General features: G+C 40.1%; 1 protein-coding gene and 1 long non-coding RNA gene across 3 annotated transcripts in view; both read right to left on the bottom strand.

Moving 5' to 3' along the window:
• Window positions 1-27,614, bottom strand: part of LOC128692958 (uncharacterized) — a 239,901-nt gene that overhangs the window by 24,112 nt on the left and 188,175 nt on the right. The window lies entirely within an intron of this gene.
• The window catches only part of LOC128692960 (uncharacterized), a 65,172-nt gene that overhangs the window by 5,294 nt on the left and 32,264 nt on the right, over window positions 1-27,614 (bottom strand). The window contains exon 4 of the long non-coding RNA XR_008407647.2: window positions 13,373-13,472. This is a non-coding gene — a long non-coding RNA (uncharacterized lncRNA). The remainder of the gene's footprint in view (window positions 1-13,372; window positions 13,473-27,614) is intronic.

Genomic DNA, 27,614 nt, shown 5'->3' with positions numbered 1-27,614 from the left:
TTAACGTCTTCGCTCAGGCTACACACAGTAAAGCCCCACAAACGCCTCTGCTGTGGACTACCGCCCATAACTAGAAAAAAACAGCATTACTGTCAACTAACCTCCCAGTTTCATTTCCTATACTTCATCAGTAACTTTATTAATGAATAACAAGACTATACTTGCAGCACCACAGAGTGAGAGACACTTATGTGATTGCAGGGGTCGGGTCACAGCTCTTGGCCCCGCCTCTTCGCTACCCCTCCTCTAAAAGTCGGGGCATAGAAATAATTGTATTATTATTATATATTTTTTTTATTATCACACTGGCCGATTCCCACCAAGGCAGGGTGGCCCGAAAAAGAAAAACTTTCACCATCATTCACTCCATCACTGTCTTGCCAGAAGGGTGCTTTACACGACAGTTTTTAAACTGCAACATTAACACCCCTCCTTCAGAGTGCAGGCACTGTACTTCCCATCTCCAGGACTCAAGTCCGGCCTGCCGGTTTCCCTGTATTAATAAAGTTAAAATGAGTTGCATCTTTTCAAAGAAACAAGCCCCTCTCCTAATCTGGTTTCTCTCAAACCTGTATTGAACACCCGTCTGGCTCACCACCCAGGTCAAGTGAATCATACACACATACCTTCACATTAAATACTCATTGCTCATATCTTGCTATAGCAGGTTTACTGACATTCAAACAACTTGTGTCAATTTAATAAGAAGAAAATGATGAAGTCGAAGAGCTAAAAACTTTTGGTACTCGTGTTCTAATGAGTAATCAACATCTGTAAAAAAAAATCCTTTTAAAACTCCCCACTTGAGTGGCACGCAACGAGATCTTATTTTCTGGTCGTTCAAGGTAGCCCTAAAGAACGACAGTAATGAGAGGTAGACGACACACTGGAACACTGCAGTAGCAACACTAACATGCAAGCCCACACCACCACCACTAGGACTGACACTACCGCCCCCATCACTGGACAGTGCCAGTATCACCCACACCACCACTGGATACTGGGAGTGCCCTGGCACTACACTGTTTTCTTCCCCCATAGTAAATATAATACGTTTATTTTCTTACGCTCATTTTCTTACACGATTCTCAAATTCCTCAATACTTCCTGGAAACATGCAAATACTAATTACTATTTTTTTAGGTAGCAAACTTCTAAAAAACATACATTTAACCACTAGTGTATAATGGAATGAAAGAAAGACTCTGTTGGGTAAACAGCACCAGGAAAAGTTCAAATTTGCTCGAGTATTAAAAGTAGTGCGAGTAGAGTTACACGCGTATGCTAGAATATATCCTCGTTGATATACGGAAGTCTCCCAATTCTGGTGTAATATTTAATTATCTGATATATAAAAAAGTGTGCGTGTGTATGTTGGAACATAGGACACATAGCTAGCTATAGTCACCAGCTTTGCTTTCCACTTTATTTTTCTTACCTAATACACAACATTAATTTCTGAACATTTTTCTATCCATTTCGAGTTAAATTTTTCCACTCTTGGTTAGGTTTCAAAACTCTATAATTGCATACGTGTGTTTAACCATTAAAAATGGTTGCAAAACGTCTGGCAGCGCGGTGTTTGCGAACTCTGGCACTTAAAATCTGCACGTTCAAATAAGAGACCCAGTCCTCAAAGCCAACGTCGATTTCTTACAATTTTTTTAAGCAACTTTCTCAATATATGTTATTTAGATTAGATTAGATTATAAAATACAACAAAAACCAATACATATAATACATAAACGCAATAAACATCATTGGAACACGAAGAGGAAAAAGGACTCAGGAGAGGACAATCGTGTCTTCCTTACAGTATCAACGTCACACATCTGACGGTCTTCAGTACAGCGAAATAAAAGCTTAATTTGGTCAGGGAGAAGCACTAAACCCATAGGTGTCATATAACGCTGGGAAATGGGAGCCATTAAGGTTCGATCCAAGGAAGTAGAGGATAAGTTCAATTCCCCGGATCAAGAGCCCCTCATCAGTACCAGCGAGGCACCTTCCTTGAAAGAGTTGCTGTTACCAGGAAGACCTTTATACACACAAGCCAAGTGCCTATCGACAAGTGCCAATGACAACAGGTTACTACGAGAATAGGTAGCCATAAACTTAGTGCATCAAAGATTAAAAAAAAATAAAGAAAAATCTCCCACTTTCCTTTCCTGCCACACACAACACTCACCAACTTCATAATTTATAACGTAAACTAACACTTCACAACCTGCATCGTTTACAAACTCGTGTTGATACATATATTCAGAATCAGCGACTCCAGCTTCCTCGCCCTCAGTATGTATAATAAATCCAACACGAGGCAGTGTCACCTTAAAATTTTACACCACTCTGGAGAATGTATCGCTGAACTTGAGGTTTACTACACGAGACACAACTAACCTGTGAAGCCTCTACTCGCTTAGGCGAGTACATGAACTTGTTTGTGTGGGAATACATGGAAAGTACAGATGGTAGAGAATTTGGAAGTCCACACCAAGGTTACCTGCCTATAAGAATTTTCTACTATCTAGATTAGGAATTATAGTGCATTATCTAGGTGTACGAGTAAAAGACAAAAAAAAAAAAACTGGAGCTCTAGCTCCTGGGACCCGTGATTCCCTTACACACAGGAGACTTTGATAACCTATTTATACTAGTTCATGAGCAAGAATTGTAACAAGCTAAAACATGACCTATTATCATACCTGACGCGAACTGCTAAAAGCATCATAATTTTCGTGGCTCAAAAGGTAGCGCCTTCTGCTAACATATGAAGGACCTGAGTTCGATCCGTGCACAAATCACAACGCTGAGCATGTATGGTGGCATTTGTTACCAACTATTATGGGTCACACACGAGGAGGTTCAAAGGTCCCCAATGGATATAAACCAGACAGTTTTAATGGACTATCCTGGGTTACAAACCCTCAGGGTTAACAATACTGTCGTCACTAATTCACTCTTATGTTGCACAAATCATGAACGCATGAAATTTGAACTATATAGAAGTCTTTTTACCTCCATTCCACAGTCTTCATCATCCGTCCTGAGTCAGCAAATTTAAACGAAAGAGGAAATATTCCCACAATTTATGTCGAAAGATATGCTGGGTTCTTAAACAAGCACCTTCTGGAGAGAATGGTACCCAGCGTCGGGAGGAAAGCGGGGGGGAAGGGGGGGGAGGAGGAATCAACACAGCACGAATTTTCAATCCTCTTTTCACAAAGCTCAGCTCAAGGTTGTTCCTTAATATAGTCAACATAAATGAAGACCCCATCCCGTTTCAACTCATAAACACTTAAGGACGCTGAGACACTTTTCATTTGACTTCTATTCTGTACATAAAAGCCACCACCATTATGTCACATTCATTCCTACAGAAGTAATCTCCAGGCTGAAACAAGCAACAGTTAACTACGCTTTTATCATCATCTCGAGGCAGAGATCTGAGCCACTTGTACCCCAAGTACTGAATAATCGATGCCTCACTCTCCAGTGATTCTAACTACCATCCTGAAGCAAAAATCATTAATAACAGTCCAGAAGATTGCTTATTTTTGGACAGACAAAATCTGCCTCAGGTGTAATATGTCAACCTATGTGATGTTGAGTGAATACGCACACCTGTTAGTGGTCGATACAGGGATAAATATACAGAAGCGTTGTACATCAGCGTGTGTATAATATATATATATATATATATATATATATATATATATATATATATATATATATATATATATATATATATATATATACATATATATATATATATATATATATATATATATATATATACATACATATAACCTCTTTTTGATTACATGATTACAGCATATTCTGGTAGCTGTTATAATCTACAAAATTCCTGGGAGAAGATTCTTAAAGTATGACTGATGTCAAACGTAATATTCACAGTAACAGATTACAAACCTGTATCGTTAATAACATTAAAAAAGGATGAGGGAATGAGCAGTCAGTCGAGAAAATTCTCATACTTGCATCACTACAATAATTAAGTCTGAAGGTGCCATGGTCACTCTGTGAATAAATTCTTATTTATTAAATGACAGAGACAAGTAGTGTGTTGTAATCTACAATATTACCACACTGCAGGAGCTCGGGCAAACATTTTATCCAAATACATCCATGTCATATGACATATAATTATACAATGACATATATTTATAATTATACATTTTTTTTACAATGAACCGCAAAGATATTTTTTTCCGAATATAAGCTAATCCTTTCTAAAACCTAACACCCAAATACCATTTGTGACTATACAGGAATAAAATGTTCCAAACCGTGACGAGTCGCCATATTCGATTTCTTTCAGGGCTCTTAAGAGGTGACATCACGCGAAACCAAGGGAGCATATCTTAAAAGGATTGCTTCCTCTCGCCTCACGAGGCTATAGTGCTCACCCCACCCGGATCCATACAACACACTCTCGGCTATTGTTCCAACCTGAGAAGTATCCTCTTGACACTCCATGATGGGTCGCTTTTCTACCGCTACAACCCCCCACCACTACCCCCTTAATTATGTACTCGTCCTCTCCTCTTGAAAGTAGTCTTCATTTTCCTAATCTGTCTAAGCCACATCACAGCTCTTTTCCCTTCACTCGCTGTTTCGATTCTTGTTATACTTCCTATTGGTTTATTTAAATTATTTTTTTTTTTAATTTCTTTTATAAACATACAAATGTTTTGAGTCACTATAATGCGTGATTCAAGTTATTACATAAGCTGTTACGAAAAAAAAAATCTGCTAGTAGCTACAGGGATATTCCAGACTTATAATCAAGTAACAGTAATACTCTAAAATCAAACATTTTGGGTCACCTTTACATTCATCACTCCAACGAAAACAGTTAAAAATAGTTATGCGAGTTCGTATATAATGTAAATTAATTAACTAATACATGTATTACGTAGATTTTAACGTTTGACCAAACCGCTTTAGAAAATTAACAACGAATTAACCAAAATAAAAACAACAAAACAGTGCTTAAAAAAAAAGTACGTTTTAACAAAGGTAATGGTTATTAGCTCCTGTATACACATTAGGCTAAGGCGACTATGTATCAACTGTGGCGTTCATTATATAAAAATTATAAAAATATAAAATAAAGACAATCTGCTTAACTTGTAAATCACTAGAGGAATCCATCCCCTTCTGGGATGGATACCCCTAGTGATTCACAAGTTATGATATTTTAAACACATCTGATAGAGTCCCAAGTGCTATTATTCAACCTTCAGAGCCATCTCTGCGTCCAACACAATCAAGTCTGTCATTAACACTGATTTCTGCACCATATTAACAAATAAGCACTAGCATTTAGCAAGTGGTCAAGCACAATCTAGCAGTGTTGACGAACGTTTGTCTTCTCAAAACAGACAGAAGCCCTTCAGTGAACAATGAGGAAGTCACATTTATGACTCCATGTCGGGACACGGGAGTAACCTCTTGCCATGCACTTGTCAACATTTATTATCAATGTGACAAAAATATTTGACTAACTGTACGTACTCTCAAGATACAGGAGGCAAAAGCAAATTTTATTTTATTTACCACAAGAATTACGCAAAAAATATTTACTGCGTAAAAAATTGTACTGTGAATTTCTAAAATATTCCAACGGAAATAAATTTTTGCCATATTACTATATATTGACTGACAGTATATTAGATTCATGACCTATCACTTACACGAGGATCTAGCCCAGGAGTTTCAGAATAAAATTAATGGTCAACTGGAAAATAAATTAGATAAAAGCTGAAAGTTAGTAAAAATGTTCATATATTTATCCAACTAGATAAAAAGACTAAGTTGCGTATTTAATTAGCTCAATAAAAAAGGCCAAGACAGCCAGAAAACCTAGGTTGAGAGAAAACTTTGCATATGACGCTTAGGAAGCCACGTACCATCCATCATTAAGCATGCTTTCAGGATATAAATCCAGCAGTCTTAAGTGTAAAATTCCATCTTCTCTGCCTGCCTGTGCAAGTCAAAACATTATTATTTCCAGAGGCTTCGCTTTCCATGTTAAATAACCATATTAAAATAATTTTTATATCGCCCAGAGCTATCTTCTGCCTCAGTCTAAACACTGAGTTCAGGCAGTGTGGCACAGCACAACGAAATTCATTTATCATTATTATTCCGGAATTTGAATGAGTAGCCTTTTTTTAAAACGTGTGTATTTTTAATTAATATTTTTGGCGGTAGTAGGAAAATAAGGCTTGTACATAAACAAAACTGTGTGAAGTGGTGGTTCAGGACTGCTGTTATTAAACGCCATGGAACACTAAACTCGTCTGGGTCATACAGTGGATGAGGCTGGAACTGCTGTCCATGTGGATCAGTCTATGACTAGCCAGGTTGTGATTCAAATGGAATGAACACCAAACAAGGCTATGGGACTCATCACCTCAAACTACTACTACACGTCTTCCACCAACTCCAGTTACTTATTCTTCTGTATTGGATTGATAAGTCACTAGTTGACGAAACCCAAGTGTTGCACGAGTGTTACTTATTTACCTTCTGGTAGGGAAGGTCTGTCGAGAGATTAGTCTTACTGAACACAACATTACCATGCTTTTATCAATGTTTACTTAGCGTGAGGTAAAACATCGTGATGTTAACACACAGCATATACTGAAACAAGATGAATCTGAGTACATAATCTATTACGCTAATTCGCAACTATGGTGGTACTGTGTAGGCGGGTGCAGTGTACAATATTTGCTTTGCGCCTACCTTAATTCCTAACCGTAGGCAGTATAGTAAAAAATTTATTACAGGAATCAAAATTGTTTGTTTGCGTAAATAGCTATATCTAGAAATTAGTTCCGTTATTTCATAATTATAATCACATTTTACAACTGAAATTTATTTAGTTACTGGAAAAATGTGGATAGAATCTACAGTGATTTATTACTTTCTATAGGATTATGCTACAGCCTCATCAACCTGGCAGTAGTGATAAAGAATGACTGATATCAAGTGTAAACAGAAACACGTTTTAACATCATAAGCAATAATGCTCTAACAAAACTGATCATGATAATGTTGCAGGATACAGAGGGAAAACATATTTTTACACCAAGTTATCTAACTCTCAAATGCTCACTATTTACAACGATAAAATCACATGCAACCTATCCTCATTTGAATACGTCAATTTTTAACGAGATTACCAACGTCAGTTTTCTGAACGTATCCTCTAAACCTTTAATATTTAAGTTATATCAATTTATGTGACAATGTACAAAATTGTAATCTTAACCACAATATACAACTTTAAAATAGGCTACTACACGTGTTGCAACGAGGTGGGTGAAGAGCATCCGAAACGTTGAAATGTGAACGAGTATACTCACCCTAAACAGAACGATAAGTACATCATTCAAACTCGTGAAAAATTTAGCTTAATTATCTGATTAACTGGTAAACCTTAAATCCATTAGGATTATTCAACATTTGAAGAATGAGAGGTAATTTGATCTGATCCAAGGAACAGAAGAGAGAGTCCAATTTCTTGAATCAAAACTCCATTATGTTATTTACCTTGAAGATGTGGCAAAAAAAAAACGCTGTGGTTGCCTAGCTTGGTCCAGTTGACGTTTGTGTACGCCTAGCACTAGCTCGGGCAGCTATTATTTGAATACTTTTTCACCAATTTTTTTTTTTTCCTACAAATCTGTCTCGACATTATTATGAACCCGCATAAGCTTCAGTCCCATCACACCCTCCCTCATCCATCCGTCATAAACAATCCTCTCGGGTGGGAACAGCGGGGCTTCACGAATTGAGGTTAAATAAGCTAAGCGAAGCCACAGAGTGCACGTCACCTGCACCAACAACAGGATTTGAAATTAATAGTCTAAGCAGCCTTCAGCAGGCTGACTGGTCAAGGTCGACCAATACATTACGCTTTAGCTAATGTAAGTAATGATAATGAAGCATTTCATCCTGCTAGGTAGTCTTCAGCAGGTTGATTGGTCAAGTCGAACACCTTACTCTGTACCTAGTAAGTAGTGATAGCCAAACTTTCTACAACGTTACTGGAGGAGGAATGGAGAGGAAAATCTTTAGGTGATCCTTTATGCACTTTTATACATTTGATTACTCTAAAACTGTGTGGGTCCCTCAGCACAAGGAGTGGTGGAGGCTCTATGCTTGGTCCACTAATCGCGAGAGACTTCCTAACTGCTTGGTAAGGGAAGGAGGGGGTAGATTGATTAATAATGTACACCAATGGTACATACAGCTGCTCCTACTGTGTACCCCACAGTACCACAGGTACAATACAGCCGATTCTGATGTCTGACGAGACAAAACTAAGTCAAAACAAAAGCACTTCAGATGCGCATGTTGACGTGGATGTTCCACAAATTACCCCCTTCAAGGTTTCTTGGATGCTATCCACGATTCTTGATCCCTGGACTTTGAGGTGTTTTCCTCTTCCTCGAATCAAATATGACCACGAGTTTAGCACTTCCCCATCTGTGTAATGTACTAACCAGCGAGGGTTGGTTTTAATACAACACTAGAGCTTTTTTGACCAACATTTTTGACCGCTTCTGTTCTGATAATTTTCTGATCTTCTCCGCGTGTCCATGGGGATTTTGATCAATAAAATAATTTTGTATATTGAAATTAATATATATTTTATTATTGTATAACACTGAATGTAACTTCTACACACAAATTTATATATATATATATATATATATATATATATATATATATATATATATATATATATATATATATATATATATATATATATATATATATATATATATATACACACACACACACACACACACACACACTATGGCAGCTATGCCATACGCTTCCCCAGCCCTGCCTGCCCTAGCCCACTCACTGATGCAGTCGGTTGGTCAATATTTTCTCAGGATTACTGATTACGAACTGTCAACATATTCAACTTGCCACTGCAGCACGCAGCCGCAGCAAGCAGCAACAAGGCTGCTCCTATATCTTGCCGTCCCCTGGGCCTATCCGAACTCCAGTGATGGCCAAATTTGCAAGTACTGCTGCAACAACATGCAAGGAACCTATAGTGACATAAAAACTGACGGTGACGACAACGAAATGGACTAAATATGACAAAAGAGGGACCGGCATTCAAGTACCAGACCTGCTGCCAGACGTGAACCAGACATGAGACGTTTTCCACTACAATGAAATAACTGACCTCCATATCAACTGCACCAGTGTTTAACGGGAAGACAACATGGCAGAAAACCTGATCAACTAAATCTCCAAGGAAATGACAGGTCTGTAGGACTTTTTTCTTCAGTGCCAAACGAGGGAAAGGATTGAGCATTTAAACATGGCTGACCGGCATCCAAACAGCCGCTACTGCCAGACGTACAACTAGCGAAGTGAAATTCTCATCTTTACTGACGTTCATCTGTTGACAGTAGCATCATATCTGTACCACCATCATATCACCTGTACCAGTGCTAACGAGAGGGAAACACAGGAGACATCGTCAAATCAACAGTACAAAACTCCAAGGTTATAGGTCGGATATCCCTCAGTGCCAGTCGTGAGAAAGAAGTGAATAGTTAAACAGTCAAGGTTAATGTTTTAGTAGCTGACCTATATTCAGCTGACCAGTGTACAGTGAGAGAATCATAGCAGAAAACGCCAAATATATCTATAAACTCAAGGAAAGTCAGGTTGTAGGTGGCGTTACTCCCCTCAGTGTTTTAAAAATGGCTGAGTCAGCAGAACAGGTCAGGAGACAACACCACCACACAACCCCCGATAAATGGAATTGAGGGGGATTTGGAAGGATAAAACCATGGATTAAACCTTTCTGATCTACCAGAATGGAAAGGAGTTTAGAAGTTAATTGAGGAAGCCAGGCTGTGAAGTGAGATGGGAAGAGGAGTGTGTAATAAGGGGTTAACTGTAAGGGTTTTGTGAAGTTAAGGGAAAAGTGAGTAGTGAAGGTTTTGAAGAGGAAATTTTACTAGTAATTCAGTGGTGATTGCTAAAGCAGATACTAAGTGTACTAGGGACTGGAAAAGAGAAATAAATATTATTGTATACGAGTAAAACAGCGAAGAGTGAAAATGGCAGGCATTAGGGGGGTACAGGCTGCCATAATTATATTTATATTTCTTCTTCAATTCCATGAAGAAAGAAATCAGTCATGGGGGTTGGAAAAGGTGAATGGAGTAACAGCGCCCTGGACAGTAAAAGCCCAACAGTTGCCATCCTACCAGAAAAGTAAATGTCACTATCACCTATCGGTATAGGTTCTGTAGACTGGTTTAAGTCCTACCTTAGCAACAGGAGACAAATAGTCAAAATCAACAAAACAGAATCAGAACCCCTGCCGATAACATGTGGAGTTCCCCAAGGTAGTATTCTGGGTCCCTTATTATTCTTATGTTATGTCAATGATATGCCTATCAGTGTCAAGTGCAAACTCCTACTGTATGCAGATGACAGTGCTCTGTTAGTGTCAGGTAAAGACCCACAAGATATTGCTAATGTTTTAACACTGGAACTGGAGTCCTGCAGCAAATGGTTAGTAGACAACAAACTATCATTACACCTAGGGAAAACTGAAGCCATTCTCTTTGGCACGAAACATAAACTGAGAAGGGTAAATAACTTTAATGTTCAATGTAATGGGGAGCCCATCACTTTGGTTTCATCAGTATAATATTTGGGAATCCCCTTTGACCCATGCATGTCAGGAGAATTGATAGGGAACAGTGTAGTAAAGAAAGCGAATGCCAGACTGAAGTTCCTGTATAGACAAGCACAGTGTCTACCTACTGAGGCTCGCAGGACCCTATGTCTAGCCCTTATACAATGCCATATGGATTACGCTTGCTCTTCTTGGTACTCTGCCTTGACAAAAAAAACTGAAAGATAGACTGCAAATCACCCAGAACAAAATCGTAAGATTCATCCTGGGGCTGGGACCAAGAGAACATGTAGGCCAGGATGAATTACAGCAGTTGGATATGCTGAATGTTGAAGACAGAGTAAAACAACTGAAGCTAAATCATGTTTATAAAATTGCTCACAAACAGTGTCCAGAATATCTTGCTGTCAATTTTGTCAAGGTTGGGAACCAAAGCAATCATAGTACTAGGGGGAGAGAGCACAACTTTGTAGTACCCACAGTCATTGGCCAGGCTTCAAACACCTTTTATTGTACAGCAATCAAGGAATGGAACAGACTACCCGCACATGTCAAAGCCAGTCATAGCATGAACCAGTTCAAGAAGAGTGCCAAAAGGTGTCTGATGAATGTAGCTACAGAAAGGGAGGGGAATGATTCTCTATTTTTGTATCTAACATACGTGTAAATTTTACCTTATTCCTAGTAATGACCCTCGTATTGTAGATAGTCTTAATGACCCTCGTGTAGTAGATAGTCTTTTTAGTATGATAATAAGATGTTATCTTCACTATAGAATAATAAGAAAATATTATAACCTTTATATTATAATAATAAGGTAAAAGGACCCCAATGGAATTAAGTCACTCTGACTTTTTTGGGTTATCCTAGGTTCTCTACACATATGCTGCTATGTATGATAATTCTATGTAACTGTATTTGTGTATACCTGAATAAACTTACTTACTTACTTACACACACACGCGCGCGCGCGCGTACGTTAAAATATTTTGAATTGTTATGACGCTTCGTCAAGAAAACTGAGCGGTGGGCAGCAGCTATGCCATACGCTTCCCCAGCCCTGCCTGCCCTAGCCCACTCACTGATGCAGTCGGTTGGTCAATATTTTCTCAGGATTACTGATTACGAACTGTCAACATAGCTTTTACAACACGGGACCAGATGTTTGCATCATTACTGCGATACTTTCTCAACTCTGAGCATGGTTTTTCCCACCCTAGCAACCTCACTCATGCACTCTAGCCACTGTTGTATACTGCATACAGGGGCTATACAGACCCTGGGAAATTTTAGATACTCTGGTTTGATACCAGAGGTAAGGATACAGCACAAAGCTGAAAACTATCTACATCTACCCGGATTAAGAACTATCGTGTATTATCTAGGTGTGTGAATTAAGGATAGAAAAGCAAAAGGCATCAAGAACCCTTCACTAGTATCAAGGCATTCCCCCTTTAAACTAATGTATAGCCCACTATCCAAATTCAATGCTCTCTAACGCCCTTCAATCACAACACTGGACTATTAAACTTTCTTATAAAGCATCAACTCTTACAGCGTATGAGACATCTGCTATTACCACATCTTGCCGGTAGCGCCAGAAACTAGACGCGGGTCGTGCCACTAGTCTTACGTAAGATGTTGCAATGGTGAACTGGTTCAATATTACGCAGCACCAACACACCTGCCAACACCATAACCAATAACAGGCAAGCACATTGTGTGACAGTAACTATGTAAGTATACACAAACAACGTGTGAACTTACAGTGTGTGTGTGTGTGTGTGTGTGTGTGTGTGTGTGTGTGTGTGTGTGTGTGTGTGTGTGTGTGTGTGCGCGCGCGCTTGCTTGCTTGCTTGCTTGCTTGCTTGCTTGTGCGCGCGTGCGTTTGAATTATGTTAAAACATTTTTTAAATTTAAATATGTTCAATTTGCAAAACCCATTTCGATCTCAATCTAATTTACCTAACACCCGTCGTAGCTTAGTACACAGATATACACCACTCTACCGATCGGACCGGCTTATCTGAAAGCAGGATTCTGCTTTCTACACATTTTTTTTTTTTAACATTCCTTAAAAAAGTGAGTGTTAATGGGTGTTTGGGAAGGGGTGGAGGAGAGTATGAGTATGAATCAGGAGCCTCGCTCTACTGAAGGCTCATGCATCACGCTCAATTTGCCTCTGCTTTGATGCTGTGAGCCGCCATCATTCCAGTCTTTGATCTTGATCTGGGCTCCACGTTGCTGATTCGCCACCACTCTGTGTATACCTATGACTCGTTTCCAGTATTTTTCTACTCTCGCAGCCCGGCCTGAGGCTTCTTTTTCTGTTGACTGCCTGGTAGACTAAGCTGTTGCTGTTGGTGGCCCGCTGGCTCATACAGCCATCGAAGCCTGGTGGGTCTAGTACTTGGAGATAGTGATCCAGTGTCATCGTTCGTTCGTTCGTTCGTGTGTGTGTGTGTGTGTGTGTGTGTGTGTGTGTGTGTGTGTGTGTGTGTGTGTGTGTGTGTGTGTGTGTGTGTGTGTGTGTGTGTGTGTGTGTGTGTGTGTGTGTGTGTGTGTGCGCGCGCGCGCGCGCGCGCATCTATACATGGCTGTCTGTTTATCCATGTATATCTATCTGAATGTCTGTATGTACGAGTGTCTTTATACCTGTTTGTGTGCCTGTCTGGGTAGCAGAGGCAGTTGGAGATTACAAGTGTTCTTTCTGAGTCTGCATTCCGACCATCATCATCATCCTCCTCCAGAGATCCTGTAGATACAAACTGGCAATTACAAACAGGTAATTACCTTGTGTAATTATAAGTACACAAACCCTATGTACGTATTTTTATAGAGTAAGACACACAAGGCCAGGAAAGTGTGTTCGCTATGGAATCGGGACTCGACCCTCCCCCAGCCGAAAATAGTGAGTAACAGGAGCCATGATCAAGGAAAACTTAACATTTATTGCTATGATTAAGAGCGAAGGCCACGAAAATGAAATGAACACTGAACAGTTCTCTGAGTAATACCGAAGCAAGGACAGTCTGCATTGATTCTCTGAGTATAGTACGAAAATACTCATGCAAGGTTACGGGGAGGGAGAGGACATCGTCTGACTCACGCGGGTTGCGCTTCCCCATAAATATAAGGCCGGTATTATTGAATTTTGTAATAATTGTGTACATCAATTATCCCCTACCTGTTTCCCCAGTCAGCCTCAGCTGCAATTATTAGTATTTATTACATTCATGGGAGTGCTAAACGCTTAATAAGTTATATCGCTCCTGGTGGATGAGAAATGGATCTGATCAATAGGAGGCTAGGCTGATTCCTTTTATCACAAATCCTTCACCAGCACTATCCTTGAAGGGTAGTTCAGCTGTGAGGCTATAGTAAGACACTATGGGAATGAGACAGATAGCTGGTCACCTACGTGAGGGTCTCCTATAATAGTCCAGGTTCGTGTGGGGTCTACTATAATAGTTCAGTGGGTAATTTGTTAAATTTAGTTTAAAGCCTAATGACTACTCAAAGGCTGCAACCTCGTGTACTGTATATGCCATCTCTGTACCAGCAATGTATTTTAAGTCTTGTGAACCATATTATGTAACAAAATAGACCCATTGAAAAAAAAATGAAAGATGGGGTGGTAAGGGAAGTGAAATATTCAAATGTATTCACGAAGAAAGCCAAACATTTTTCCTGAAGCCTTTTCATTCACTTCTCCGAGGCTATGGGTCCCATAATTAGCACCAGAGGTTGACCCCATTTTTCTTTTTATATATATAAAGCACCTCGCTGTATCCAATGGTTCTTTAATACCGTACATTTATAATGTATATATATTTATCTATTTTAATGTACATTTTATTATACTTATCAATTATGCTTAACTCATTTTTTGCATAATATTAACACCGCAAAATCTCAAATTTATATTATTTATAATAATTAGTATTTTTTGTTTATGACTTATTTTTAACAAAATTACAGAATTTATAATTGCACCAAATTATTTTAATTTATATGTATATTAAATTTATACGCATTTAATAGTATACGTGCACAAAAATAATTAGGATTATAACGCTTTCTTAAGATTTAGCTCATCATTTATAATAAATATAAATAATAACACTATTACTATATAAAGGGTGGATGAGTGGTAATTTTTGTGAAAGTGAGGTAGAGGTGTGAGCCATGACTGACAAGTAAAGCTTATCTGGTGAGAGTTGTGATTACGCTCATACAACCATGGCAGATAGAATCATTTCTCTGCCTGCATAATATTCACATCAAAATACCGTGTCACCCCACATTAAATGCTCTACTGAACAGTACAATCTACCATGCACTGGTGAAAGGTGCCTTTTATTTTACATGAAGCGCTAAACCACTGTAAATCAGTCAATCACTGGGAGAGGCTCGATTCTCCATTAATCACTAATGTTCGATTCTACATCATTCACTGGGAGACGCTCGATTCTACATCACTCACTGTGAGGCTCGATTCTACATCAATCACTGGGAAAGACTCGATTCTACATCAATCACTGGGGGAGACTCGATTCTACATCAATCATTGGGGGAGGCTTGGTCCTCCATTACAATGACTGGAGGGGGAAAAGGTTTGGTCCTCCTTCACTACGAGAGATGTGCCACAGGGATCAGTACTGGGATCCCTTGATGTTCACAGTCTACACAAACGAAAGGTGAGGGAATAAAAAAGCGGCGTTTGCCGATGACACTAAATTAGGCAGGTCAGATCATTTCTGATGAGGACAAGAGAATACAGGATGACCTAAGTTAAACTGACGTGGCCGGAGAAGCGGTAGATGCAATTCAATGGGAACAAATGTAAGGTTCTAATCCTACAAGATAAATAATGTGGACACCTTAGTCAAACTGAATGTGGAAAAGATCTAGGAACTCGGGTGTGCGGAAATTTAAAGACAACAGTGCAGAAGTGTTCACAATAAATTTAATAGGATTCTTAGTTTCTTATCAAGAACTATAAATAAGAGGTCCTAAGCTTATATTTCAACTTTATACATCTCTGGTAAGACCTCGTTTAAATTATGTTGCCCGGTTCTGGTCTCCATACTACAGAATGAACATAAAAGCCCTGGAAAAAATAGAGGATGAAGTTGATTCCATGTACCGGAAATCTTAATTTCCCAGGCGCTCTATGACCCCCAAGGGTTTAGCTCTGATCTTAAATAATAATATCCTACAAAAAAACAGGCTGAAGGCAATGAATCTGCACTCTCTGGAAAAGCATAAAATTTGAGTAGATATGATTGAAACATACAAATGGAAAACAGGAATAAATAAAGGGGATGTAAATATCGTGCTGAATCTAACAAAGACAGGACTCGCAGCAATGGATTCAAGCTTGACAAATCGAAATTTGGAAAGGATATAGAGAAGCACTGGTGTGGCAATGAGTTGGACCTGCCCAGCATGGGACAGTAGACCTACTGCCGTGTTCATTCTTTTCTACCCAGTCATTCGCATTGTTCCTGCCACGTTTTGAGAAGTCACTCGAATACTATTTTTGCAAAAGCGTTGAACCAGTAAGGAACAGGAAGTAATCCGGTTTGCTCCAAGGATGGGAGAGTACTTCCAATTCCTAAGATCGCGATCCTTTCACCAGCATCAAGGCCCCACCACCCCCAATGAAAGGATAAGGTAGAGACATATACAGGTAGTGCTGGTTGGGTGGTAACTAGTTCAGCCTAGTATAGCCTAATAGATGAGGCAACAGGCTGCTTGTTGATCAGGTACGCTCGTAATGGCCCATCAGAGGTAAGCATACATACTAATTCATGAAATTCATTGCATGCATTAGTTTGTATGCATAAATTTAAACGTCTGACTTGCTTTTAGCTTTGCATGATGCCCTCTAAAAAAAATACTGTATTTAGAAATTAATACCGGAATTCGTAAGTTGTTAAGGCTTCAAACCAAGAGTAAACAATTATTATTACTAAATCCGTAACTGTCATACAGCGAATGGGAAATAGGGGGTAATCAGGTTTGATCCGAGAAGGGTAGGGTGCCTCTAATTATTCGTATCGAGAGTCCTTTACAGCATGAAAGAGCTAAATATCATTCCACTCGTGAGCGACACTCACCTGTGACGTCAACTCGAGCTGCTTCATCTCACCTCTACTCTAGTTTACAAGGTCGGGCCGCTTGCCTATACTTTAGGCTTGAGGGACTGACCACGTTAGCACTACGTCTACTGCTTCCTGTTTTGCATTCACCAGTATTCGACTGAGGAGGCCTGTTGTGTAGGCAAGTGTTGCAAATGTGACTATTATACGAAGGAACCATCCTGAAAGTAATAAAATATAGGATAGGAAACTTATACTAACCCACCACGCAAGCCAGCAACACCAGACGATGCTCTCCCTCATCTGGAGTATTGTAGTTTTGACAGCTGCATTCAGGGCAGGAGAGAATCACAACTGGAACAGTTACAGATAGCTTATGGCTCGCATAGAGCCAATAAATCATCCAAACTACTGGGAACGCCTCTAAATCCTAAATATGTATGCATTCGATGGAGAGAAGGTGAGAGAGATGAATGGCAATACATACGTGGAAAGTACACGAGGGCATAGTCCTAAATCTGCACACACTGGAATAACATACTGAAGTGAGACATGTGGGAGAAATGTTCAATAAACCCAGTGAAAAAGCAAGGGTGCCGTAAGCAGTGTGCACAGTAAGAGAACAAACACTATCAATATCAATGGTCTCAGGCAATTCAATATTTTACCGAAAGATATCAAACACTGCTGGGACATTTGCAGAAGTCTTCAATAGGAAATTGGACAGGTACCTCCAGCTAGTGCCGGATCAACCAGGCTTTGGCGGATGTGGGTCAGCGGGCCACCAGCAGCAACAAACTGGTTGACCGGGCAAGCTTGGCCCAGGACCGGGCTCCGGGAGTAGGAAAGCTCTTGAAACTCACCAAAGGTATAAACCAAAACAAAAGTGAGCCATCTCCTCTCACTCAACCCCACCACTAACCAAATAACTACCCTCTTCCCTCCTCCATTCACCAAGCAGTTACCCCCCTTCTCCGTTCAACAAGAAAACACCCCCTATTCCATTCACAAAGCAGCTACCCCTCCCCCCGCCGCTCCTCCATTTACGAAGCATGTATCCCCCCATCATTTAATAAGCAACTACCCCCTTCATTTATATACAACCCCTCTCCATTCACCAAACATCTAACCCCCCACCCACCAGCTGGCTCTATCCCCCAAGAAACCACCAATACTTCCTGGCTAACTTCATTACTATTCAGAGTTTAAATACACAATACAAGCCTCGCTTACAAGCAATTGTAAGATTTCACACTGCAACCTTTCCCTTTCGTTGGCACCACTTTCCCTGGATCTTGTGCAAGACTGGCAACACTGCTTGCTACACTTATTATACAAAGGGCGGCCAACACACGAAAACGAGCATATACACACAGGTGTATCTCTTAAAATGTATACAAGAATGTATTACTTTAATCTTTCATTTTATCGATTAAAGTATTACTGAGTGGAGGTGCAGTGGTTAAATGACCCTCGTGTGGTGGACAGGCTTTGAATCCAATAAATCAACTAATGAACGGGATGCGGTGTTGGCGTTCCAACTTAGGCACAAGTTAACTCCTATGTATAATATATGTTCTTGCGCTTCCGTCCACAAGATGGATACGAGGTGCACAATAAACTAGCCGCTTCGGTGGCAAAATCATCCCCAAAAATCCAAATACGAGGGATGGTCATCACACTATTTTAACTTCGGATCAGTGTTCGAAATATCATTAGGTATCCCCGAGGGTTACGTTAAATATAGATGTCACTGATGTCAGCCAGGCCTGTATACGATGTATATGTAGAGATAAAGATTATTATTATGGAGCCCCCCCCCCCAGCCTGATACATCCACCCGCCGCCTAGTCTGGATTCTGACTGAGGTGTATGGCCTAGCGTGCGCGATTCAAAAAGGTCACATGATAAGAACATGGTGTACACAGGGATGGTATATATAAAGCATACACATTACTGACACACGAAGGGTGCAAGGCAGCGGCACCATGTCCGAGGAAGCCCTCCTGGCACTCTGATCTGTAGTTCACATGGAAAGCCTGCGGATATAATCTAATTTGTTAGGTTTAAGTCAATCAACTACACGTTGGGTCGTTCAGATCAGTGTTGAAAGTCAACTCAGAGTACATACAGTGAAATATATATTCTGTATGTACCATGTAGTAATTGGGAGTAAAAGTAAACTCGTATGTATGTACGCTGAAGATAACCCATCGGTGTATATACTGTGATACACACCTCTGTGAATATAGATAACTGTGTGTATATACAGAGAACTCTCAATACAGACAACTGTCACTTAGTGTGGGGGAAAATAACCCAGAGATTACCCCCATCCCTCCGACTCTCCCCCCCTCCTTCCTCTGCGATAACGTTACTACTAGACACAAACTATCCCCGCAGCCACAACAATGTACTAACGAGGTAAGTGCTTTTGATATATGAAGACCACTTTCACCGTGTAGATAATTCACCACTGTTATCAATGTATGCCAAACACACACACATACGATACGGAAAGATAAAATTAACACAGTACAAACACGAGTAAAACATGCAACACAAGTACTATAATACCAAGTCAAAATAACTAAAATTATTTAAAAATCTTATTAGATTACATATGCCAAAAGACTCTCCTAAAAGCTCTTTGACATCCCTATAGCATCCCTGGTAATTACAAATTTCCCAGAGGTCCAAACAGGCACCCTGGTAGCTGAAAAAAGGTACGGAAATGGGAAGATTTCAGCCATGAGTAAACTGTTAAAATGTGTTCCTCAGTCAGCTGTACGCTACAAGCTACACGGGAGAACAACAGCATCTGCAAACATACTAGTGAGGCGAATGTCAAAGCCGCAGCTACACCTTGTGCTCATCTCAGATACTAACCACACTTCATGTTCATCTCAACATACTCGTCAATGGCTAGAGCTCAGCTTTCACGTAAAAGCATACACCTGCAACTCAGTGCACGGGTGTTCGACTAAATCGATAGGGCCCGGATTCGATTCCGGGAACATGGCAAGATTTTCCTTACAATATCTGCCCCTGTTCATTTAGCAGTAAAGAGGTACCCGGGTGTTTGCAGACTGGTGTGAATGGCATTCTGGAAGTTCGGAGAGTAATTTAGATAAGGCCAGGTTTTGAAATGAGCTGAGGTACGATAACCGTTCACAGCCTGAAAAAAAAAATCTATAGAAATAAAAGACCAAATAGTAATCCATTACACTCCTGGAAAAAAAAAAGTTAACATGTTAACACTTAACCCCTGGAATATTTTGGAAACATTAGGACTAATAGGAAGAAACACCACGAGTATAACTGTACGAACTAAAAACCTTAATTGCAAAATAGATAATTAAATACGGGTTAGGAGTTAGAACAAGAGCCCCGACCCCTGACAATCTAGTAACATACACAACAATTTCAAAGCTTCCTAGATTTTTTCCTTTAATAACGCTACTTGGCTACCCCTAGTGGTTTCCGGAGGTCAGCGCCCCCGCAGCCCGGTCCCAGACCAGGCCTCCAGGCTACACGACAGTTTGTGCAACTTATTCCAGACTACTTTCAAAGCTTCTCTATACTGCAAATGTGAACCTGTCCAATTTAAACTCGGTGTTGAGATTTCTCTCAGGATCTGATATTTCCTGGTTATTTATACCGTGGATCCATTTATATATTTCAACCTCGTCTCTGCATTCTACAGGGTTCATTGTTCTCTACCCTGCATTCTACAGGGTTCATTATCTTCCCTGCATTCTACAGGGCTCATTGTTCTCTTCCCTGCATTCTACAGGGTTCATTCTCTTCCCTTCATTCTACAGGGTTCATTGTTCTCTTCCCTGCATTCTACAGGGTTCATTGTTCTCTTCCCTGCATTCTACAGGGTTCATTGTTCTCTTCCCTGCATTCTACAGGGTTCATTGTTCTCTTCCCTGCATTCTACAGGGTTCATTGTTCTCTTCCCTGCATTCTACAGGGTTCATTGTTCTCTTCCCTGCATTCTACAGGGTTCAATATTTTAGGTCAAATTTTTGATATAGGAGATTTAAACCGGACAAGTCTTTAGAAGTTTAGCCACACTTTTATCTATTCTGTAATATGGTCATTATAGAGAGAGATCGAGAGGAATGGGTAGGTTTGATGTCTTGGATCAGTGATCAGAAAGACGCATCACCAAACCCGCCGCCTTTGATCCTCCTAACAGTGTATCTGCAAATACAATTTATATTATTATTATTATAGATGGCTGAAGTGAAGAAATGCGATAGAAGAAAATTGTTAATTATAAATCTACACTTCAATATCTTTGGTTAGACCTCATTTAGACTATGTTGCTCAGTTCTGGTTTCCATATTACAAGATGGATATAAATGTGCTGGAAAATAAACAGCGAAGGATGACCAAATTGATTCCATGTATTTATTGGAAACCTTTATTTCCCAGGCTCTTTATGATCCATAAGGGTTTATTTAGCACTTTCCCCTAAATATAAATAATAATAATAATAATAATATTACCCTACAAGAATAAGCTGAAGGAAATGGTTAGCAGTAACCTGAAACCAAGACAACAGTGCATAAGCGTTCGCAATAAAGCTAACAGAATCCTTGGATTCATCTCAAGAAGCATAAATAATAGAAATCCTCTGGGTGTTCTTCAACTCTATATATCCTTGGTTAGGCCTCATTTAGATTATGCTGCACAGTTCTGGTCACCGTATTACAGAATGGATATAAATGTACATGAAAACGTACAGAGGAGGATGACAAAGCTGATCCCATGTATCAGAAATCTTCCCTATGAGGATAGGCTGAGGGCCCTGAATCTGAACTCTCTAGAAAGGCGTAGAATTAGGGGGGATATGATTGAGGTGTATAAATGGAAAACAGGAATGAATAAAGGGGAAGTAAATAGCGTGCTAAAAATATCTAGCCTAGACAGGATTCGCAGCAATGGTTTTAAGCTGGAAAAATTCAGATTCAGGAATGATATAGGAAAGCACTGGTTTGGTAATAGAGTTGTGGATGATTGGAACAAACTCCCGAGTACCGTTATAGAAGCTAAGACGTTGTGTAGTTTTAAAAATAGGTTAGATAAATACACGAATGGTGCGAGTTGGACCTGCCTAGCTGGTGCTACTGGGTCAGATGCCGTGCTCCTTCCTTAAGTGGCGGCGACCTGACTGGGTGGGCCATTGGTCTAAGCCGGGAGGAAGGATATAGGTAAGTACTGCTTTGGTTATATTATAGAGTTGTAGACGAGTTGATTGTTATAATCTAGGGGAAACGCTAAACCCGTATTATTATACAGCGTCTGGGGGGGGGGGGGAATGGAAGGTATTCAGGCTTAATTCAGGGAACTGGAGCACAGGTCCAGTTCCCTAAATCAAGTCCCTCACCAACATCAAGGAACCTTCCTTGAGGGGTAGATGAGTGGAACAAACTGCCAGGCAGCGTCACTGAGGCAAGAACTCTGGGTAGTTTTATAAATACAGGTTGAATGGGTACATGAGTGGGTGTGGGTGGGTATGAATTAGACCCGCTTAACATGGGTCAGTTGTTCCTTTACTCTCATGTTCTTAAACCCACAAAGGGGAGACTGAGCAATGTGTAGTGGGGAAGTGGATAAAAGGAGAAAGAGGCGAGACCCAGTTAACACCGTCACTGTATGGTGGGAAGGTTTATGTACAGGCAACGAGGGTTTTAATAAGTTATGTGGGAGCCGGCAACCCTCTGGGCAGCAGCGTCCCGCCGGGATTTGAATAAACGGGGAAGAGAAGAAAAGCACAAAAGTAGCGGCAAGAACTAACACGGCAACACAGAGTGGTAAGGAGGTCCTCACAAGTTATGAACAATAGAAAACAAAAATAAAAACTTCGCAATTTCAATTAACTTCAGAATTCCTTAAAAAAATAGTGGGGAATTTCGGAATTTAGTGAACTTAAGACAAATGATTCAAGAACTTTCCAGCCCCCCCCCCTCCTCCCCAAACAAAGAGGAAACCTAAAGAAATTGTTGGTGTCAATTAAACCAACTAGACGAGGGTCATTTAGGCTTCAATGTTGCCTGTACACCACCAGTCAAGAATACTTTGATCCCTAATTTTGGAATTAAAGTAAACTACAAGTCAGGAGAGCTAAATAAATAGTGTAATTAAAATTCGGGAAAGAAACGCCACTGGCGGGCTAGCCAGGTCTGACCTGAATCTAGCCAACCGTAAATGGAGACCCAAAAACTTTTTCCTGCCTAAGCATCACTTCACTAATCGACCTGCCGTTCTACCCCTGCCCACAACGTCCCTTGTACCGCCAGTCAGACAAGAATGTCTCAGTGAACCTTGGTAGCCTAGTATGTAACACACTAGGCTAACATTGAAACTAAATCAATCTCTTTCTCAACGCATTTCTTTAACATCAATAAGTTTCATATGGCAAATGAAACCAAAAATGAAAATACTCCAGTACATAATAATCGACTAAATAAACAAATTGTCTTCCCTCACCGAAGATGGACCCAAATGACGTAACTACTGAAATGTTGCAGAAAGCTGCATAGACAAAACAAGAAACATTCCAATAACAGTTACTCGAGAAACTGTTTTCTGTGTCAATGCGTCTACATCGTCTGGTTCTTGACAACAGGGGGTGAACCCCTTAACTAAGTGGGTTGACAGCAACCCGTACATCTGGTTCTTGCCAGGAGGAGGTGAACCCCCCAGCTCAGTGGGTTGACAGCAACCCGTACATCTGGTTCTTGCCAGGAGAGGGGTGAACCCCCCAGCTCAGTGGGTTGTCTGCAACCCGTACATCTGGTTCTTGCCAGGAGGGGGTGAACCCCCCAGCTCAGTGGGTTGACAGCAACCCGTACATCAGGTTCTTGCCAGGAGGGGGGTGAACCCCCCAGCTCAGTGGGTTGTCTGCAACCCGTACATCTGGTTCTTGCCAGGAGGGGGTGAACCCCCCAGCTCAGTGGATTGACAGCAACCCGTACATCGGGTTCTTGTCAGGAGGGGGTGAACCCCCAAGCTCAGTGGGTTGACAGCAACCCGTACATCTGGTTCTTGCTAGGAGGGGGTGAACCCCCAAGCTCAGTGGGTTGTCAGCAACCCGTACATCTGGTTCTTGCCAGGAGGGGGTGAACCCCCAGCTCAGTGGGTTGTCAGCAACCCGTACATTGAAAGCCGATGAATCCCCGGGGAAATTATACTCAGAGCCAGACTGTCATTATCTCGTGTACCATAAATTAATAGCAAAATTCTAAATAAATAAATAATATATATATATATATATATATATATATATATATATATATATATATATATATATATATATATATATATATATATATATATATATATATATATATATATATATATAATTTATTTCATTTTTTTCCTCATATTTAATTATTGCGTATTTGAATCTTTTGTTAAGGTTCTTCCTATATTTGAATCAAGGCCTTTCTTTTTTCCATGGTTCTCCAGCAACATCTGTTAATTTTTTTGTCTTGTACATCTTTCGTGAATACACGAAGTTATTTATCCATTTCCTTATTTGTAGCTTCCGGAGTAGAGGTATAGCTCAGTCTTCAGTAATTTTTGTTTTTTTCCAATGGTTGGTGCGTGCGCCCGTGTATGCAAGGCTTCTGTTCATCCAGTTTGTGTGCATCCATGCTTGTGTGTATCCAGTCTCGTGTGTATCCATTCTTATGTGCGTATCCACCTCCCTCTAATACGCACCAGCAGTCACTTACTCAAGTGTAATCAAGCAAGACTAACAAGTGAAGGCACAGCTGTGTGTGTATCTTCCCACCCACCTCCCTCCCCCATCATCTGTTTGTTCAACATTAACAATTTTAAGGCACTGTTTACATCATTAACAGGTAAGCAACGCTAACACTCGGTTAATTATCTACCAACACTACCTTGCCTCTTCAACCACTAGTTTTTTGTATTCTCTCAAACTTCAAAATTTCCACCATATTCAAATTAACTTTTCAACTTACGTTTTTAAAATGTTACAGAGAGTTTTTCAAAGTCTTATGCACGTGAACAACATCACATAAGGACAAGCCTTTATTATCAATAGTACGAACCCAAAATCACGACTAAATGCATTGTTTCGAAAGTTATCGGGATTTGAACGCGGAAGTCAAAACAAAAGCCACGAGGAACCCCAATAATGAGACTCGAAAATTCCACATTAGCAAAGTCAGTGACTCTGAAACCATACCCCAGGCCGGGATTGAACCCGCAGTCATAGAGTCTCAAAACTCCAGCCCGTCGCAATCGTGTCATTACGATTTCTTGAGTCAGTGACTGTGAATATGTAAGTGTTTTACAGATCTCATCTCACCATCTTTATCCCCTCCCTACATATAATTATATAATTATTACAATCAAAACTAAGCGCTAAACCCACAAGGGTAATTATATAATATGCATCATGCATCCCGATGCAGGGAGAGGAGATGAAGGGATATAAGGATTAAGTGGGGAAGGGAGTAGGTAAGTTACAGGATTAATTAGACCCTGAGGCGTAACGTTCAGTAGTGTGGCTTCACCCAGTGTAGTAACATAGCAGAGGTGGAGCCATGTTAAACAGTCCTTGCCTCCCTCTTGTACACTTTTTAAAATGAACTCTGGATAGTTACAACTTCTCCACATTCTCTGGGTAGTTACAGCTTCTCCAGTCTTCTTTACATGCTCTTTTAATGACTAACTTGGCGTTATTCCAAGTCATGACATGTGTGTTTATCGCGATAATTACACATGCACGTTTGTCTCCATCCCAACCACGTTCACTTGGTAGTGTCCACAACATAATATTAATGAGAACATAAGAAAGGAGGAACACTGCAGCAGGCCTGTTGGCCCATACTAGGCAGGTCCTTTACAATTCATCCCACTAACAAACATTTGACCAACTATCTGAGATAGTTCCTGACTATGGAACTGAACTTCTCCAGGCCGAGGGACTGACAACCTCGAATTCTACGACTTCAAGAGTGATGGACTGATTACATCGTCTTCACATCTCGACTGTTCCTGCCTACTTTCTGTATTCGACTGAAGAAGCCTACTGTGTAGGCGAAACGTTTCGGAATAAAGTTGCCTAACTGTTGCCTATGTGTCTTACCTACCAACCTGTCGGTATTGTATACCATTTTAATATTCATTGCTGTCTTGGTTTAAGGTTGCTGCTTACCATAACCCCCAAGTCCTTTTCGCAATCTGTATGGCTAAGTTCTACATTATTTAACTTATAAATGCTAGGGTTATGGACACTCCCGAGCTTCAGAACCTTGCATTTATCTACATTGAACTGCATCTGCCACTTTTCTGACCAAGAGTAGAGTTTGTCTAAATCCTCCTGAAGTTCCCTAACATCTACGTTTGAATCAATTATCCTACCTATCTTCGTGTCATCGGCGAATTTGCTCATATCACTAGTAATTCCTTCATCAAGATCATTGATATATATTACAAACAACAACGGGCCCAAGACTGATCCCTGTGGAACGCCACTCGTTACTGATCCCCACTCGGATTTTACCCCTTTTATGGACACTCTCTGCTTCCTGTCTGTGAGCCATGATTCGATCCACGAGAGCACGCTTCCCCCAATGCCATGAGCTGCTACTTTCTTCAACAGTCTTTGGTGCGGAACTCTATCAAATGCCTTACTAAAATCTAAGTAAATAATATCAAATTCTTTATCGTGGTCAACAGCCTCAAAAGCTTTACTGAAGAAAGTTAATAAATTAGTTAGACAAGACCGGCCTCTTGTGAATCCATGCTGAGTATCATTAATCAAGCTATGCTTATCGAGATGGCTTCTTATAATCTCAGCTATAATTGACTCTAGTAATTTGCCTACAATTGAGGTCAGGCTTATTGGGCGGTAATTTGACGGTAACGACTTGTCCCCTGTTTTAAAAGTAGGAATTACATTAGCCATCTTCCACATATCAGACACTACACCTGTTTGAAGAGATAAATTAAAAATATTAGTTAATGGTTCACAGACTTCCATTTTGCATTCCTTAAGAACCCTTGAAAAAACCTCATCAGGACCCGGTGACTTATTTTGCTTCAGTCGGTCTATCTGCTTCACAACCATTTCACTAGTGATTGTGATGTTACATACTTTATCTTCTTCTGGCCCACTATAAAAATTAATTACCGGAATATTATTAGTGTCTTCCTGTGTAAAAACCGAGAGAAAATAATTATTTAAAATCGAGCACATTTCATTCTCTTTGTCAGTAAGATGCCCAGTTATTTTTAAGGGGACCTATCTTATCTCTAACTTTTGTTCTATATACCTGGAAAAAACTTTTTGGGTTAGTTTTAGAATCCCTAGCAACTTTAATTTCATAGTCCCTTTTAGCTTTTCTTATCCCCTTTTTAATGTCCCTCTTAATGTCAATATACTGATTCATAAGATGACCCTCGCCTCTTTTGATACGCCTATAAATTCCTTTCTTATGCCCTAGTAGATATTTCAGCCTATTATTCATCCATTTTGGGTCATTTCTATTTGATCTAATTTCTTTGTAAGGGATAAACGTTCTCTGAGCAGCATGTATTGTGTTCAGAAAACTGACATATTGATAGCTCTCTTCGTTACCCCAGTCAACAGATAAGTGTTCTCTAAGCCCATCGTAATCTGCTAAGCGAAAATCTGGGACTGTTACTGAGTTATCCCTACTATCATACTTCCATTCAATGCTAAATGTAATTGATTTGTGGTCGCTAGCACCCAGTTCCTCTGAAACTTCTAAATT

This window comes from Cherax quadricarinatus, chromosome 38, assembly GCF_038502225.1.
Source record: "Cherax quadricarinatus isolate ZL_2023a chromosome 38, ASM3850222v1, whole genome shotgun sequence".
In the NCBI taxonomy this organism is placed as follows: Eukaryota; Metazoa; Arthropoda; class Malacostraca; order Decapoda; family Parastacidae; genus Cherax; species Cherax quadricarinatus.
This window is presented reverse-complemented; position numbering and strand designations above follow the sequence as displayed.